This window comes from Typopeltis vanoorti, chromosome 11, assembly GCF_054136105.1.
Source record: "Typopeltis vanoorti isolate ZY-2024b chromosome 11, IOZ_Tvanoo_1.0, whole genome shotgun sequence".
NCBI classification, from domain to species: Eukaryota; Metazoa; Arthropoda; class Arachnida; order Uropygi; family Thelyphonidae; genus Typopeltis; species Typopeltis vanoorti.
Genome location: NC_143559.1, coordinates 121,874,603 through 121,889,301, shown reverse-complemented (window position 1 = coordinate 121,889,301; position 14,699 = coordinate 121,874,603).

Here is a 14,699-nt window from a genome sequence, read left to right as displayed (position 1 = left end):
AGTTAGCTTAGGTGTACGTCATCAATCTCCCTACAAACTAAAAGTGATTGCTGATATACCAGGATACGCCTTGTATGCTCACATAAAAGCACCCAACCATAATACTCTGCATGTGTTCAATATCTACATATCACAGCAGGATGTTCAGGCATCACAAATCTTGGATTTCATTCAAAACCATCTCTCCAGTATTGACCAAGAACATATCATAATAGCTGAAGATTTTAATTGCACTCTTGACCAAGAAAAAACGCAGACTTCAATGTACTGAACATCGTAGTTCATTAATAAACCAACTTCAAACACTAATAAACATGAATGAACTCATTGAGGTCTTTCGGCATCAATATCCAGATAAGAAGTCCCACACATGGAGGTCAGCAACTAATAGGCCACTCTACCAAGCACGACTGGAGAGATACTACATTTCCAAGCATGCTGTTCCTCTAGTTAGAAACATCTCACACATTCCTTCCTACATCTGAGATCGTTGCTTCATCAAGCTGCAACTTTCATTATCGTTGGAAGCATCCAAATCAGAAAATGCCTATTGGATCTTCAACAATAATATTCTCCTGAAAGATCCAGAATACATAAGAAACACTAAGGGTTTAATAACTAACCTCGCTCTCTTGAAGGGGAATACAGAACCAATGAAAACATGGTGGCCCCACCTAAAATCACAAATAAAATCCTTTACGCAAATCTACAGTCACCAGAAGAATCAACAGAGAAATATTAGCCTCAGAAAACTTGAAGAACGGCTCAAGTATCTCCCAGAAGAAATCTCTGAATATCATTCAGCCCTCCAAGCTATGCAAAGACACTCAGAACCAGCTGCAAAAGATGTCCTACTTAGATAGCGGCACATACAAATAAATCTTTCAGATGCCCCCCCACAAAATATTTTTTCTCTTTGGAAAAAAAATGCCAGGCAGCAAACTCCATCTCCATCCATATCAGACTTCAAGATGGCAGCATCACAGAAGATCCAAGTAAAATAACTTCTGAAATTTTACAGAACTACAGAAATACATACAGCTCTACAGGAACATTCATTCATGCCATTCACCAAATACTAAAAGAAACTAAAAGAATCTCTGCAACAGATCGGAACCACTTAGAAAACCCAGTCACGCTAGATGAACTGAAAACTGCATGCACAACCTTGCCAAAGAACAAATCTCCCGGACTTGATGGTCTCACAAGAGAGTTTTTCCAAGTCTTCTGGAATCAACTCGGACCACTTCTTCTTAAAACACTGCAAGAAGCCAACCTCAATGGGTGTCCCAGAATCCGTCACGACCTCAGTAGCACGACTGATACCAAAAAAGGGAGACCACACGGAAATCCGAAACTGGCGTCCTATCTCACTAATCAACACCGATTGCAAAATCATTTCCAAAGTTATAGCAAACCGAATAAATCCAACAACAAAGATGTTATTGGTCAACATCAAACCTATTCTGTTCCAGGAAGATCAATACATGATAACCTCCATTTAATAAGAGATCTCATCCACATTGCAAAGCCACAACGAAAACCTGGCACTCGTCAGCCTTGATCAGGAGAAGGCTTTCGACAGAGTAGAGCACGAGTACCTTTATGAAGTTTTAAAGGCATTCAGCTATGGTCCTCTCATTATCGAAACAGTGCAATTGTTATACAGAGATGCATTCCTCTGTTTAAAAATCAACAACAGGCTCACTCGCACTTTGTCATACTCTCAAGGATCAAGCAAGGATGTCCTCTCTCTGGACAGTTATACACATTGGCCATAGAACCCTTGTTAAAAAGAGTACACGACACCATCATCTCCAAACGAACCAGCATAATAGAGCCACATCAAAAAATAACCCTATCAGCATATGTCGATGATGTCACTGTAATAGTCCGAAATGAAGAAGAAATGACAGTAACGGAGGAAGCACACAGACTATATACACAAGCCTCAGGGGCCAAATTAAATTCTGCCAAAACCACGGGCTTCTGATCAGGCAGATGGAAGTTTAGAACTGATTCTCCGATCGAATGTACCTGGTCAAATGAAGGACAAACATACTTAGGTGTACACCTCGGCAACACCAAAATATATAACACACTAAACTTGACACAGCTACACAACCGTTTTAAACAAGTGTTAGGGAAATGGAACAGCATTCGTTCAATGTCTTCACTTAGAGGAAGAGTACTAATAGTCAACCAGATGGCTGCGTGCGTGCTATGGCATACCCTCAAGGTACCCACCCCCTCCTGACGACTTTCTCCATCACATTCAAAAGGAAATCACACGTTTCCTTGGGAACAATAATAACTGGACAACATACTCTGAACTCTGCAAGCCACTCAGTAAGGGAGGTCAAGCCCTGATTTCCCTTGAAAACAAGATTAGATACTTCAGGATAATCTTCCTCCTAAAGACACTTCAGTCCCATCATACTTATGTAACCACCTTCGATTACATCGTGAAATCATCCACCAGAGGATTCACACTTTCCACAATCGTACGAATGGCCAGATCTGCACCATCACTTTGTAAAACTACCTCAGTTTTACAAAGATGCTGTACAGCGGTGGAAAAATACAGAACTTCATCACACACTGACAGGATCAATAGAGTGAGCTGTCCTTACAGAACCTCTATTTTCGAACAGAAACATAACAAGTTTCAACTGGCCAACCCTTGCTTTTCCCTATATGGAACTGGGAAGGAATATGAATCATAGGGGACCTCCTGACTCATAACCTAAAGTGGAAAACATTCATATGCCTACCACTGAAAAACCCAAGAACTGAAAAGCAATATCAACAGATGCAAGCTACTATTATAAAACAAAACCTAACCAGATATCGCTACACCTCAGGAAATCCGTATTCCTTCTAGAAACTGCGCGGAGCCGATCTTTCATCTTGTATCACCTGAAGCCTCACTTCCAGTGCTTCCCTCCAACTGCAAGAAAATATACCACCTCCTCATGTTAGGGCCTCCCACTTCGCCCTTCGTATATTTATCATTAACCCTCTCATCCACAAAGCTGCACCTGCCACCCAGTTTTCAGTGGGATCTTCCATATAAATCGAAGCGTGCCAAACCAGATTCATACAGTGGAGGCTATGGCATAACATCTTGCCAACTCCTTCTAAGCTCTACAAATTTCAACTTAGAGAAACGGATCTGTGTCTCTTCTGCGAAGTTTCAGGTACCTTGGATCAGACATATCTAACCTGTCCCGTAAACAAAGCGATGATCACCTATGTCCTGAATACTGCCTCTAGCACCTGTAACTACGCACACGGCCAAGAAGACTACTGGAATTTAGTCCACACAGAAGAGAACAGACACAGAATATGCAATTTCCTCTTCATCTACGCCAAAGCCGTCATCTACAGCTTCTACCTTAAGCACACAAGAAATAACCAGCACCCATTCATCACTGAACACCGAAACAAACCCTCATGTATAGCCTCCGTCGGAAACTACAAAGCAGGCTTTCACCGGAACTTGAATACTTCAAAGAAACAAGAACTGTCGCGAAATTCATAGAGGAGTGGAACCTAACTGATACCCTGTTCTGAATTGCCGACGACAATACACTTCATCTGAAAGATAACTCAGACTGAAACTGAACTGTAAATTTGGAATTCATTTATTACATTTTCTATTAAGTTAAATAATGAAAAAAATATTTATGTTTTATCTTCTGTTCAGTCTCTCTCTCTCTCCCCCCTCATTCTATAATAATGTTTGTTTTTTTCCTCGTTCCTAAAAAAGAGAAAGAAAAAGAACAGAAATAGAAAGATGAAACATAGAAATTGCCTCTTTTCTTCGTTTTCTTTTACTTCTAATCTCATCGCTCAATTGTGGCGTTTCAAAAATAGAACGAAAGGCAAAATTTTATGACTCTTTTTATTTTGTCATATTTATCTCCAATTCTGAATTTCTTTATTCTTCCATTCTTTTTCTTTCATGTCTAAGCTTCTGTCTCTCCTGATCATTACCTCTCTCATTTTCGCTCCTCTCCTCGGTCATTTGTTTCTTCGTTCTATTCCTCAATCACTCAGTTTTGCTTCAGACGAAGCGAATTTTAGTGGGCAGTCGCATCTCACAAAGTTTAAAGAGCTAAAAAAAAAAAATAAACCCGGTAGGGGGAATGTGTCTTCCCTTTATTTCTAAATCCTCCTCCTCCCAAAAGTCAAAGTATTCGCTGGTTTTTCTAACAAACTCCAAGTTTGTGCTCGCGACCTTTCACTTTGCGTCTCCCTCAGGACATTACGATGATACCGAAGAAAAAAGGTTGGCCATTACGTGGTTCAGAAGCGCCACTCTGCGGTCGTTTGGCCCGAGGCTAACCATTACTGCCTTTCTCTTCCTGGCACAGAAGACCGCTGTCCGGTCGTTGCTATCCCCGCCCCTCCCCATGATGGACCGATTCAGACGGGATTTTCCGTCAACACAAAGGACTTTGGACAAGCAAAGCTCTGTGTGGTTACAGGATTTGGAGTGAATAAAGTATTCTTCTCTGTCTTTTTCTTTCGTTCTTTTTTTTTCCATTGGCAGATCTTAACTGTGACAGCCAATTCCTTGTAGAGTTTTCTTCTTGAAGATCTTCCGTTCTGCTTCTATTTGCAACTTTGATCCGTTTTATTAAATACACAAAATAATAAAGCAGATTCACAGCTCAAGGGAAATATCTATTATTAGACATCTGTTGTAACATCCACCCATTTGGTTATTAAGTACATGTGCTTGACTGATTAAACCTACCATTTCGAGACAGGCGGAGGGGAATACAGTGACAGTAAAGGCAGTGAGAATAAGAGAGAGAGAGAGAGAGACAGCAGAATAAACAACAGAAAAGAGTATTTAGACATGAAGGAATATAGGTAAGAGGAGAAAGATAGACAGAAAACAAAATATTAAGAGAGAGAGGGAGAGACTAAGAAAAATAGAACATAGATTAAGAAAAAAGAGATATTGAGAGAGAGAGAGAAGAAAAAGTACAATAAAAGAAGGTACAAAAGACAGATCGATACACACAAATAGAGAAAGACATCGCCGATCAGACTGTATAAAGCGAATAGGTAAATGACAAAAAGTTGTTTGTTTCTGTGTGTGTGTGTGTGTGTGTGTGTGTGTGTGTGATCCCACAGCATCCAACAACAGGAACAAAACATCCATCCCTATTGAATTTACATCACGGAGGGCAATTAAGATGACCTTTGTTAATGCAATGGTGGTCTATAAAAGAGCATGTCGGAAAATACATGTTGACTCGAACCAGTCAAGGATTGAGATATGGGGGAAGACAACCAAACTCAGCTCTATTGCGGTCAGTTAAAAAACAAATAGCTACACTTACAGGCAAACCATACTTAACACTTGAGGAGTGGGATCAAAGAGTCCGAGATTTAAGAAATAATGGCATCATATGTCATCTACGCAGACAGATGACTTATGGGAGGGGGGTAGGGACAAGAATTGTGTCTTCATAATAATCAACATAATCCAGTAATGGAAAAATAGAAATCTTTTAAAAGATTATTTATAGATATATATTCTAATTGTGGAGATAAATTCGGTAGGCCTATATATACTGAACGTGAATCTAATGTGGAAGGTTGAAAGGTGCTGTTGATAGTATGAAGGAACTGACTGATGAGCAGGGATAAATTTTCTGACTCGGAGTGACGATGAATTTTTGAGAATAAAGAAATCCTCTTACGAGTAATGAAACCTGAGTTACGGATACGACCGAAAACTAAATACCGAAGATCCCAGAGGGAAGTCGTAACTTCACCTTTGAAAGAACGCAAGACAGGTAAGATGGAGTGAGAAGTCTCCGTTGGTAACATGAAGGATTAATGTGCTGGGAATATATGTTAGGACAGTTTCGAGTTGAGTTTCCTACAGCGATCTGAGTTACCCCCCCCCTCCAATTCCCCCTGTGCAATGATCTCATCCTTTAACTCTCTATGGCCCTATCAGTGGTTCAGATTTTTTTTTTTTTTACTTTACACACTAGGTAAATACTGTTGGACTTAGGCGGGAAAATATTCGAATTATTTTTAATACATTCTGTTGTTAGAGGGCGCAGAAATATTTGTGAGTTTTGGCTGACCGGAGACAACCCGTTTGCAGTGGGTGCATAGCAGAAAATGGAAACCGACATGAGGGGTACATACATTTTGTTACGTATATATTCACTGAAATATCATTTTAAAATATTCTTAAATCCCTATGGGTTTTTGTCATTTTGCCAATCAGAGGTCTTTTCTTTCTTTTTTTTTCCATCAATGTTTCTTAATCATTTCAAGTATTGTCATTACATTCTGTATTGGGATTTGGTATTTTTCTATATCTATCTTTATCTTATCCATTTTAGCATCCCTTACGTTTCAACTGTACATTTCACAATACTGTGTACATGGAACGCTAACAATTAATTCTTTAGTGTGGTACATTTCAACAAACAATGCGCATCCCGTGCAATACCAAAAATTATTTTTTTAGTGTTGTGCATTTCAACAATAACATGCTACATTAAAAATTAATTCTTTAGTGTTGTACATTTCGGAAATGCTCGTCACGTACAACACTAAAAATGAATGCTTTAATATTGTACATTGCAACAAACAATGCTCGTCACGTGAAATGCTTAATTCTTTATTGTTGTATATTTCAACAATGCTGATAACATGCAACACTAAAAATTAATACTTGAGTGTTGTATATTTCAACAATGCTCCTCTTGAAAAACGTCTTCCAAAGACTTGAAAACATTAAAAATGTTTTAAGTCTTTGGAAGTGCATATTTTAGGAATGTTGAAATGCACAAACCCCTCACATTTCAAAACAATACTCGTCACGTGCAATGCCAAAAATTAATTCTTTAGTGTTGTGCATTTCAACAATGTTTCTCACGTGCAACACTAAACTTAATCCTTTAGTGTTGTATATTTCAACAATACTCGTCTTAAAAAATGTCTTCTGAAGACTTGAACATTGTTTTACCTCTTTCGAATTGTATATTTCAATAATGCACAATTTGTTATTTTTGCTGTTTTATTACTAGTAGTTTATAACAACTTGTAATTGTATTTTTAAAATGTTTTTTTTTTCAATGTAGTGGTATTACATAAGTCTTTTCGCTTTTAGTATTCATTATACTAAATATATTTTAATATCTATTTATTATGATATAGTTACTAAGGTTAATATATTTATTAAACTACCTTTTAGTTACGAATTTGTATTTTTTTATATCTTTATCTTATCCTTTTAAATTTTTTTTACGAGTTGTAAGATTTGGTTTCAAAATCCTACATTCTTTATCTATAATGTCATTAAAATTTAAATATATATTGAATGTAATATTCATAGCAAACTGAATAAAATTTTGTTACTTTATAAAACGAAAGCCAATTCATCTGAGAGGAACCAAAGTTAATGGAGTGTATTCTTCCTGATACGTAAACGGATAATTATACCGTGGCTAAAACGAGAAATATTTGTAACAGTATGACTAATCCTTCGCTATATTAAGTACATTGTAATTACCACAATCCTGCTAGGTAATCCCTTCTTGTAACTGAACTACCGCAACTTGCTCTTTCTACTCCACACAATATAAGGAAACAAACTGCGGTTTTTCTTCCCCACTAATAACTCAAATGGTCGCTCACCCTGTTTTTCATCTTTCTATTCCAACATTAAAAAAAAAGTTAGATGCTGAGCATTCCTTCTACAAAACCTCCAATTAATTATAAGAATAAAAGTGCCCGGTCTGTCATACAAACACGTCTGTCATTGTAATATGGGGTGAGTCGAGTATATTTAGCTGCGTTCAGTGAGAGATTTGCGTAGCAATCTGCTGACAACAGGCATATTATTAAAGAAGCACTTCTGTGTGCTATTATGGGATAAAAATACTGCGCGCGCCTCTCACTTGATGAGATATTTTGACCCAAATCACTTTAGAGAAATAAAAGGTCGCAGAACTATAAGGGGTTAACCTCCCACCACATGTGTCGGGATGTGAGAAAGGGGATCGGGGGGGAAGGATGAACAGAAAGGAAACACCTCGACTAAAATTAATCTAGACGGGAGTTGTTCGACCATAACGAGACACAAGCGAGGGTGGGATGGAGTGAGAGAATAAGGAATGTTGGAGGGTTCCAAAAAGTAATTTATGGTTGCCCAATCAGGAGTCGAATGGGTTCTCTCTCAACTTCTGCGAATTCTTTGATGGTTCGTATCTGTAATGTTCTTAGGCTTAGTTAAGCGATTGAAATAGGATCTGATAAATACGAAATTGAGTTTAGCTGGTCCCTTAAATGAGTATCTTTTTGTCCCTTATGGTTTTCAAATGACTTCATCTCATACTTTTTTCTTTGGCTTCAAATACAATAGAACCAAGCGATCTCACTAGATGGCGCTGGTGGTGTGTATCGGTTATTAAGCTAACAAACAGCCATTTCGGTCTCTTTCCTCATTTGAAATGTGCACAGCACACCCTCCGCTCTGAGCATTTCGCGCATTCTCTACAATTAGATATTCAGAAGGGGTTTCACCTGAGCCCGCATGTGACTTCAATACAGACGACTCCGGAGGATGTAAAGGTCAAGGACGTTCGTTGCAGCACCGTTTGACTTTTCCAGTCATCGACTTCCCCATCAAAAAGAGGGCGTTTACGTTTCAAAGGGAGGTTGTCTGTTGGCTCGCGCCGATTATTTTTAGCTGCTCTCTAAGTAATGGGAGTAGGCCTGGCAAGAACTGTTTGCTACGAATGACGTCATCTCGCACGTGCCGACGATATTTAGGCAAAAGCCGTTCGACTCTGTCGGAGGAGGAGGAGGAGAACCGAAAAGCAGTTATTTGTGTCGCCAGGTGAACTTTGACCTTTTCACGGTGCGGGATAACTGTCAGGATTTTTAACCGAAGACAATTCCTTGAATGGGCCGAGTGCTTAAGTCTTTCCCCTGCTTACTGTTTGCGTTCCACCCCTCATACCCCCATCTGGGTGAAAATGGGAATTAGGGATAGCGTCAATTTATTCACGTGATGAGGCGGCCCATATTTAACGCTTGGCAGGATGCCAACTATTTCTTTTTTCTTTTTTTTTTTTTTCTTGTTGCTTTGACAGAACATGCATTGAGGTAATGGAAGCAGGGAAAGAAAAAAATCCAAACAAAGTGACCACAGCAGTTTTGTATACGATAATTCCTTTCCACACGCTTCTAATGGCCCCCTTTGTACAGACGAGACAAGTGATGGGCAGCCAGATGACATTTCTTCGCCGCCAACCGTGTGTGTGTGTGTTGGCTTTCCTGGTAGATACGATATCCGGGAAGTTCGCTGCAAGTAAAGGAGAAACTAAGTGGAAATTGCAGGCAAAAAAAGGGACTTAAACATGCCAAAATGCAAGCGGATTCAGTAAAGATGCAACGTTATAACTGACTACATATTTCAAACAGTACTTCTTCAATCATCAATGAGATTCTACTACTAACATTAATACGCTGTTATTGACCCACTGTCCTAATCATAAATAATGTTTATTATGCTATTAGCGTAACCGCTACTTCATACGTATACGTGGTTTGTTACCTACAGAATTATGTGTAAGTTTCGTTTAAATCATTACAACTGTTCATTTCATTTTTTTTTTTCATCACGAAATATCATTAACTTCATTCAGCACTGCAAAACTGAACGTTTTAATAATGCTTGTCTTCTGCAACCTTAAAAATTTTATTAGTCAATTGCATTCAGTAGAACTGGCATTTCAACAAAGGCTCATATCAAGCGTCATTAAACAATTGTTGGTTTCATTGAAATCATTACACCAATGCTCATCTCACGCGTCACTAAAGATGTTAGTTTCATTTAACTTACTAGAATTGTAGATTTCAACTATCCTCGTCTAGTGACACTAAAAAAAATACATTTCATTTAATTCAAATAAATTGTACATTTCAACAATCCTTTATGCGTCATTAAAAATCATCAGCTTCATTTAACTCAAAACTGTACATTTCAACAATATTCTTAATCGTCTGCGAACCTTAAAATCGTCACAATGCTCATCTCGTGCAACAATAAAGAATTACAACTTTTATTAAACACAACATAACGGCAGATTTCAACAATACTCCTCGCGCTAAGCTAAAAATTGTTAGTTTCGTTTAATTGAAACAAATTTAATTCAAACAAATTGTAGATTTCAACAATTCTCGTCTAGTGACACTAACAAATTTATATTTCATTTAATTCAAGCAAATTGTACATTTCAGCAATTTTTTATGCTTCATTAAAAATCATCAGCTTCATTTAACTCAAAACTGTACATTTCAACAGTATTCTTGATCGTCTGCGGCCTTAAAATCGTCATAAAGTTCATCTTGCAACAATAAAGAATTACAACTTTTATTAAACACAACATAACGATAGATTTCAACAATACTTCTCGCGCTAAGCTAAAAATTGTTGGTTTCATTTAACTGACAAAAAAAAAACGTATTACAACAATGTGTGCGCGTGATCTTAACAATGTTTGTTAACTGCATATTTCCCATAACACTAAGAAATAATGAACTGATTATTTTACAGAAAGCAAACGAGAAAATGTTAATTGGTAGGAATGTAAGGAAGCGTTTCTTGCAAATATCCAACAGTCTTTTACCATGGGAACGAAGAAAATGGTGCGTACTTTAATTATTCTGATTCCTGTTTAATGTCATTAGCCTGGTAATGTGTTTTATGCCTTCTAAACTCCTAAATAAATCCTTGCGTGTTGGGGGAGCCACTTCTAAAGAATTGCCGGCAGTTTTTTTTTTTTATTATTTGTAGCAACGACAACTGATTATGAATGTTTCCCCGACTAGGTTTTAATTAATCGTTGCAAACTGCCATAAAGCAGCTATCACATATTCGTTGTGTGTTTTTTTTTCTTTCTGTTTCTCAAGAAAGTTAATTTATTCAATTTTAGATTTGCAGTAAAGTGTCATTTACAGGCCTTTCTAGAGTCGAGAGAGCGTCGTTTATTTTCTAGTAAGTTCTCAATGGAATAAAGTCGATAATTATTTGCTTAAGAAAAAGGAAATTAACCACGTAGCACACAGCGTTCACAAAGGGGCCCCTTTTTTATTTCTTTTAAGACCAAAGCGTTTACCTTAGATAAGCAGCTACGCTAAGGTTTATTATCAGCGGTGTCAGTAGAATATAAATGAAATATTATACTGCAGGCTCTCGATAAAGCCATTCCTAATGAAACTATTCCGCGGGGGAGACAAGAACTAGAGGACGAAGAGAGAAAGAGAGAGAGAGAGGAAAGAATGGAGCACGAAACATCCGAAAATAAAACACTTCACATCTGTATACAGTAAGGCGTAATTTCATTATCTCTCGTTTTGATATCCACAGTATGCAAGTTTATAGAATACTTGAATATAAATCTCGGTATGTAGTTATTTACAAAGGAAAAAAACAAGACAAAAAAAAAGGAATTGTTACTTTCATTTAATTCAGTAAAAACTGTTTCAATAATATTTCGCACGTGCGACGCTTTAAAAAAATGCTATTTTCATTTTAACTCAATAGAACGGGTATATTTCAACAATGCTCATCACGTGCGATCCTAACAATTGTTTCATTTAACTCGGGAGAAATGCGTATTTCAACAATACTCGTTTCGTGCTACATTAAAATTGTTAGTTTCATTTTAACTGGAGAATATTGTGTATTTCACTAATGCCCAGTTTGGATTACACAAAAAATTAGTTTAATTTTTTTTTTCAGGTTCAATTTTACCATAGAAAAACCTTTGCTAAGAATGTTTTTCAAAACTGAAAAAATTAATAATTTTTCGAACATTTATATATATTTATTTGTATATAATTTTTTTAAAATTTATATATATAAACCTTATATAAATTTATACACCTTATGGAAATCTGTATTCATCTTATGTATATAAATATATATATATTGTTGTAATTAGGATTGATATATCCTCTATATATATATATATATATTGTTGTAATTAGGATTGATATATATAGATATAGATATATACAGTCATATATATATATATATATATACACACACATTTTTTACATTAATTCAGTTTTATTGAGATTAATCCATCACCCAGTGCGTTTTTTTTTAATAGGGCACATCTTCCGCTAAGAATTTATGTATTCTGCTAGTTTTTCTTGGAGACATATACTCTTCTAGTGCGAGATCCTTCAAAAAGGCTTTTGTTGTCTCTTTTATCTCAAAGAATTCTTATTTTAACAAGATGATTCACTAGACAAACGTGATACTGCTTGGTTTCTTGACCAATACTTTAGTAAAATAGAAGGGCCAGTGATATCATTACAGAGACTTTTGTGTCTTATCTTTTAAGGACGTTTGTTTTGTTTTGAAGACGGCAAACTGGAGTTCTTAGAGGATAACTGTGGCGCCCTCTTCTCGCCGAGCTATCCTGAGTTTGTTCGTCAATAGCTGGGATATTTTTGTAGTTGTTTTTGATAGAATTTGAACTCAGATCTTTCCAACCAAGAAGTATTGTTTCGGTTAGGAAGACCCGAGTTAGAAAGACCCAGGGGAGAACAAGGGGCCCTGCCCCCAAAAGATAAAGGAAACAGACACTAGAAAATTTCCCCAAAATCATTTCCTAATTAAAATTAATTTGTTTATTTATGTTCTGTCGTGTCTTCTATTTCTACTTATGAATTAGCGTAAGGTGGGAATACCCTCTAGCTCTCGGGAATCACGGCCGCTGTGAATGCAAGTTGAACGAGGTAGTGCTCGGGCGGACCGACCGTTACTTCGTTTGCCCGAGCTGGGCCAGAGGAGATCACGGGTATCATGTCTTGGCGATCACTGCAGATGCTCAGTCAAAGGTCGTATGCAATGTGTAGTGTGTATTCTCAAATCGTCTACTCAACTCGCCCCCCCCCACCCAAGATTAAATCCTGAGTGCGCCACTAGAAAGACCCACTTATATTTTTGTATTTTGTTTCTGTTTTTCGTGGATGGATCTTTAGATTTGATTAGTGAGATGTTTCCCTAGTTCACTTAAAAGGGTTTGCATTAAATTAATGGAAATCCCCGTCCTCCGAAATTTTTGAATATATGTCGAAGCATACTATGGTATCGAGGCTAGTAGGAATTTACATTCATGAATGGCATGATTTTTAAAACAAATGTTTGTTTCGTTGACTAAGGCTGACATACGTTCATATTTCCATAGCAACGAAGTTGCATTAACTTCTACTTGAATCTATGGGATGTGAGGAAGTGAATAGGCATTGTATGTGGTGGAGGAAAATGCTTCTTCGTCAAGACGGGCTGTTCGTAGCTCAGTGGTAAGATGCTCGACATTACTTATATATATATATATATATATATATATATATAGAGAGAGAGAGAGAGAGAGAGAGAGAGAGAGAGCAGGTGAAGACGAAATTTGTAAATAAGAAAACAATAAAAAAATAAATTGGGTGCTTGAGAGAGAGAGAGAGAGAAGGGGAGGGCGGGCATGACTGAAAAGAAATCTATATGAGTATAGATAGAAAGAAATAGATGAAAAATAGATAAGAGGGATCTGTAGAAAGACAGACGTCATTCCGATATGCAGGGCCGGATACGCATTTGGCCTCTATTTTCGTCTGCTGAACTCAGTCGAATGTGTAAGAGAAGCAAAAGGGATCTCTGTTGGACGTCATACTCTCCTGTCACTTCGTGTCAGCGTCTGTTGTCACTTTCACTCCGAGAAACAATTCAAGCAGAAGACCAACTCCTCATTCCAGATGTTAACCTTTCTTAAACAGATGATTCGGTTTATCTTGAGTCATCGTTCGCGGCACACACACACGAGGCTAACAGATGAGGATGATAAGATGGATGCGTTTATTTCGAGAGAGAGAGAGAGCGGGGGGGGGATCGAGAGATAATAATCTTTGGGTTCTCGAAATACCTATTGGCTCCTCACAGCAAAAATCAGTCCAGAAAATCAATAATTGAAGAGAAAAAATTCTCCTTCAAGTCTGATGAGAAACATGCCAACAGAATGCCAGTTAAGTTTTAATACTGTCATACATAAATTTAAATGTGGTAGAAAAGATTGAACAGAATCAAATGTCCTTAGCCTTAAAGTACATTGACGGCTAAGATTACGGTTAACTCATCGCTGTAAAGACAGCAGAAACATACGATGAACAAACTGGTCTAATATCTGTAAAATTCAAATCCATATTTGAATTCTGAACCCTTTATTTTGAACAATTTTTATATTGTTGGTTTATTGTTTGTTTTTTACGCTTAATCTCTGTTTGGTATTGACTACCCCTAGCTGTATTGCAAGGGTGAAAATTCTACTGTAATTACAGTCACCAGCAATTCTATCGGTAAGTCATTATGTAAAGTAGCTAAATGATCGGAATTTATTTTGCGATGATGATGATGTAGGTTAACCTAATGAAGCCAAAGGTGGAGCTCTTGCATAAACATTTTAAGAAAGGAAATTAAATGTGTTATTATTCTTTAAAAAAAAAAAAAAAGAAAGAAAAATTCTCTAATTTCTCTCAGCATTCCAGATATTCTAATATAACCTTGATTAGTGCGAACTATAACCACACAGTGGCGCTGAATTTCATCATTGTTTTCTTGGGTTAGAAATTCTCACACCTCCCCG